Genomic DNA, 5,205 nt, shown 5'->3' on the forward strand with positions numbered 1-5,205 from the left:
ATGGCTACGCTCCATACAAATACTTTCAGAAACGACTTCCTTACACTTAAATCCATATTCGATATTAATAAATTTCTCTTCTTCAGAAACACTTTCCTTGCCATTGCCAGTCTACATTTTATATCCTCTCTACTTAGATCATCATCAGTTTTTTTGCTCCCCAAATAGCAATACTACTTTAAGTGTCTCATTTCCTAATCTAATTCCCTCAGCATCACCCGACTTCATTCGACTACAGTCCATTAGCCTCGTTTTGCTTTTGTTGATGTTCATCTTATATCCTCCTTTCAAGACACTGTCCATTCCGTTCAACTGCTCCTCCAAGTCCTTTGCTGTCTCTGACAGAATTACAATGTCATCGGCGAACCTCAAAGTTTTTATTTCTTCTCCATGGATCTTAATTCCTACTCCGAACTTTTCTTTTGTTTACTTTACTGCTTGCTCAATATACAGATTGAATAACATCGGGGAGAGGCTACAACCCTGTCTCACTCCCTTCCCAACCACTGCATCCCTTTCGTGTCCCTCGACTCTTATAACTGCCATCTGGTTTCTGTAGAAATTGTAAATAGCCTTTCGATCCCTGTATTTTACCCCTGCCACCTTCAGAATTTGAAAGAGAGTATTCCAGTCAACATTGTCAAAAGCTTTCTCTAAGTCTAGAAATGCGAGAAACGTGGGTTTGGCCTTCCTTAATCTATTTTCTAAGATAATTCGTAGTGTCAGTATTGCCTCACGTGTTCCAACATTTCTACGGAATCCAAACTGATCTTCCCCGAGGTCGTCTTCTACCAGTTTTTCCATTCGTCTGTAAAGAATTCGCGTTAGTATTCCAAGCCCTGTACGGAATCGATTCAGGGGTTTCCATAGTTTTCTGGGAAGACCAAATCCATTCACATGTTGGAAGACCAAATCCATTCACACGTTTGTCAGGGTAAGCTGTAGAGGGTGAATTATTGAACTGTATGAAAAAAAAACGCAAATTATTTGCAAGCTGCGGCGTGCGCACACTTTATTCAACATGTAAACGTCGGTACAGATATTCGGATTTAGGTTATGACATGTTCGATATGCCCGCCGTCACTGACGATGATGTGTCGCAGCCGAATAGCGAAATTCGACACGACCCGCTGACGCGTCGGAACATCAATACTGTCGATGACCTCGTGAAAGCCGCGCGGGAATAGCCGAGCGGTCTCAGGCGCTGCAGTCATGGACTGTGCGGCTGGTCCCTGCGGAGGTTCGAGTCCTCCCTCGGGCATGGGTGTGTGTGTTTGTCCTTAGGATAATTTAGGTTAAGTAGTGTGTAAGCTTAGGGACTGACGACCTTACCAGTGAAGTCCCATAAGATTTCACACACATTTGAAAGGCTGTTTATAGCTAAGCATGGTTTTGGGGTTATTGCTGCACACATTGTCTTTAGTATAGCCCCACAAAAACGAGTCGCATGTGTTGAGATCCGGAGAATACGGTAGTCGATCGAGGCTCAAGCTGGTGCCTCTGGGAACCACAGAGCCAGAATGCGGTCTCCAAAGTGCTCCTCTAAGACATCCAACACTCTCCTGCTTCGATGGGGTCGAACTCCGTCTTTCATGAACCACATCTTCTCGAAATTAAGTTCACTTTGGATAATGGGGATCAAATCATCTTCCAGAACCTCCACGTACATCTACAACCACATTTACATTCCGCAAGCCACCCAACGGTGTGTGGCGGAGGGCACTTTACGTGCCACTGTCATTACCTCCCTTTCCTGTTCCAGTCGCGTATGGTTCGCGGGAAGGACGCCTGCCGGAAAGCCTCCGTGCGCGCTCGAATCTCTCTAATTTTACATTCGTGATCTCCTCGGGAGGTATAAGTAGGGGGGGGGGGGGGGAGCAATATATTCGATACCTCATCCAGAAACGCACCCTCTCGAAACCTGGACAGCAAGCTACACTGCGATGCAGAGCGCCTCTCTTGCAGAGTCTGCCATTTGAGTTTGCTAAAGATCTCCGTAACGCTATCACGCTTACCAAATAACCCTGTGACGAAAACGCGCCGCTCTTCTTTCCATGTTCTCTATCTCCTCTGTCAACCTCCTTTGTTGATGGACTACATTTTCTAAGGACTCTCCCAATGAATCTCAACCTGGTACCCGCCTTATCAACAATTAATTTTATATGATCATTCCACTTCAAATCGTTCCGTACGCATACTCCCAGATATTTAACAGAAGTAACTGCTACCAGTGTTTGTTCCGCTATCATATAATCATACAATGAAGGATCCTTCTTTCTATGTATTCGCAGTACATTACATTTGTCTATGTTAATGGTCAGTTGCCACTCCCTGCACCAAGTGCCTATCCGCTGCAGATCTTCCCGCCTTTCGCTGCAATTTTCTAATGCTGCAACTTCTCTGTATACTACACATCATCCGTTCGGTAGTCGCCGTGCGTTCAAGATATATCGCACCGATTATTCTGTGACTGGACAATGCTACACCACACAGTCACCCGTTAAAAGTGAAGAGACTTCTCGATCGTGAAATGCGAATTCTCAGTCCCCCAAATACGCCAATTTTGCTTATTGACAAAACCATCCAGATGAAAGTGGGCCTCGTCACTAAACCAAACTATACAGCGCATACTAATTCCCGTCATGCCCCGATGCCAACCGTGCTCTTTGTACCCCGTAACGCAAACTGTTCAGAAGTTATGTCGATTTTATTACGTATACACTCCTGGAAATGGAAAAAAGAACACATTGACACCGGTGTGTCAGACCCACCATACTTGCTCCGGACACTGCGAGAGGGCTGTACAAGCAATGATCACACGCACGGCACAGCGGACACACCAGGAACCGCGGTGTTGGCCGTCGAATGGCGCTAGCTGCGCAGCATTTGTGCACCGCCGCCGTCAGTGTCAGCCAGTTTGCCGTGGCATACGGAGCTCCATCGCAGTCTTTAACACTGGTAGCATGCCGCGACAGCGTGGACGTGAACCGTATGTACAGTTGACGGACTTTGAGCGAGGGCGTATAGTGGGCATGCGGGAGGCCGGGTGGACGTACCGCCGAGTTGCTCAACACGTGGGGCGTGAGGTCTCCACAGTACATCGATGTTGTCGCCAGTGGTCGGCGGAAGGTGCACGTGCCCGTCGACCTGGGACCGGACCGCAGCGACGCACGGATGCACGCCAAGACCGTAGGATCCTACGCAGTGCCGTAGGGGACCGCACCGCCACTTCCCAGCAAATTAGGGGCACTGTTGCTCCTGGGGTATCGGCGGGGACCATTCGCAACCGTCTCCATGAAGCTGGGCTACGGTCCCGCACACCGTTAGGCCGTCTTCCGCTCACGCCCCAACATCGTGCAGCCCGCCTCCAGTGGTGTCGCGACAGGCGTGAATGGAGGGACGAATGGAGACGTGTCGTCTTCAGCGATGAGAGTCGCTTCTGCTTTGGTGCCAATGATGGTCGTATGCGTGTTTGGCGCCGTGCAGGTGAGCGCCACAATCAGGACTGCATACGACCGAGGCACACAGGGCAAACACCCGGCATCATGGTGTGGGGAGCGATCTCCTACACTGGCCGTACACCACTGGTGATCGTCGAGGGGACACTGAATAGTGCACGGTACATCCAAACCGTCATCGAACCCATCGATCTACCATTCCTAGACCGGCAAGGGAACTTGCTGTTCCAACAGGACAATGCACGTCCGCATGTATCCCGTGCCACCCAACGTGCTCTAGAAGGTGTAAGTCAACTACCCTGGCCAGCAAGATCTCCGGATCTGTCCCCCATTGAGCATGTTTGGGACTGGATGAAGCGTCGTCTCACGCGGTCTGCACGTCCAGCACGAACGCTGGTCCAACTGAGGCGCCAGGTGGAAATGGCATGGCAAGCCGTTCCACAGGACTACATCCAGCATCTGTACGATCGTCTCCATGGGAGAATAGCAGCCTGCATTGCTGCGAAAGGTGGATATACACTGTACTAGTGCCGACATTGTGCATGCTCTGTTGCCTGTGTCTACGTGCCTGTGGTTCTGTCAGTGTGATCATGTGATGTATCTGACCCCAGGAATGTGTCAATAAAGTTTCCCCTTCCTGGGACAATGAATTCACGGTGTTCTTATTTCAATTTCCAGGAGTGTAGTTCAATAACTGACACCCTGTAAGATGAGAATTAGTCGGAGGAAACTTCTGCCGAAACTAGAATGAGATTTTCACTCTGCAGCGGAGTGTGTGCTGACATGAAACTTCCTGGCAGATTAAAACTGTGTGCCGAACCGAGACTCGAACTCGGGACCTTTGCCTTTCGAGGGCAAGTGCTCTACCATCTGAGCTATCCAAGCACGACTTACGTCCCGTCCTCACAGCTTTACTTCCGCCAGTACCTCCTCTCCTACCTTCCAAAAATTTACAGAAGCCCTCCTGCGAACCTTGCAGAACTAGCACTCCTGAAAGAAAGGATATTGCGGAGACATGGCTTAGCAGGAGAGCTTCTGTAAAGTTTGGAAGGTAGGAGACGAGGTACTGGCAGAAGTGAAGCTGTGAGGACGGGCCGTGAGTCGTGCTTGGGTAGCTCAGTTGGTAGAGCACTTGCCCGCGAAAGGCAAACGTCCCGAGTTCGAGTCTCGGTCCGGCACACAATTTTAATCTGCCAGGAAGTTTCTGCCGAAACTCTTTCCATTCTTGACAAACAGCATATACAAGTGCCGCATTTTGTCTTGACCCGAATGGTTTCCCTGATTTGAATCTTCTGGGATGTGTCTCCTGTGGCTGCTTGTAGAGAAATGAGTTCTGATGAATGAAACACTTTGGGAACGCTCTTATTGCTGCTGCTTCTTGTCTTCTTGATGGAGGTGCAATATTACATAATACAGGCTGTCATGGAACTGTTGTAGACTTAGTAGTGCCACTGATTATTCTCATTGCTTCATGCAATTTGACGTCAAGTATGCCAATATGTACACTATTTTTCCGTACTGGTGCACACTATCCTGGCGTAAACTAATGCCATTGTAGCAGTGCGAACCTTCCTAACTAAGCCAGCTTTCTGACAATATCAAGTTTGGTGCTCACTTTTTTCTCTACATTTTCTAAGTGGTTCTTACAGGTAATAGCCGGGCCTAATATGACCCCCAAGTATTTTGCGTATGTTTTGTGAGTGACCATGTTTGCTGCGTTGCGGCACCGGATTAGCCAGTGAACCAT

At 48.8% G+C, this 5,205-nt stretch overlaps 1 non-coding gene across 1 annotated transcript; it reads right to left on the reverse strand.

Moving 5' to 3' along the window:
- Nucleotides 1-4,269: 4,269 nt before the first annotated feature.
- On the reverse strand, nucleotides 4,270-4,344 carry Trnas-cga. Its single transcript has one exon. It is a non-coding gene; the product is annotated as a tRNA-Ser (tRNA).
- Nucleotides 4,345-5,205: the final 861 nt, after the last annotated feature.

This window comes from Schistocerca americana, chromosome 9 (assembly GCF_021461395.2).
Source record: "Schistocerca americana isolate TAMUIC-IGC-003095 chromosome 9, iqSchAmer2.1, whole genome shotgun sequence".
Taxonomy (NCBI): Eukaryota; Metazoa; Arthropoda; class Insecta; order Orthoptera; family Acrididae; genus Schistocerca; species Schistocerca americana.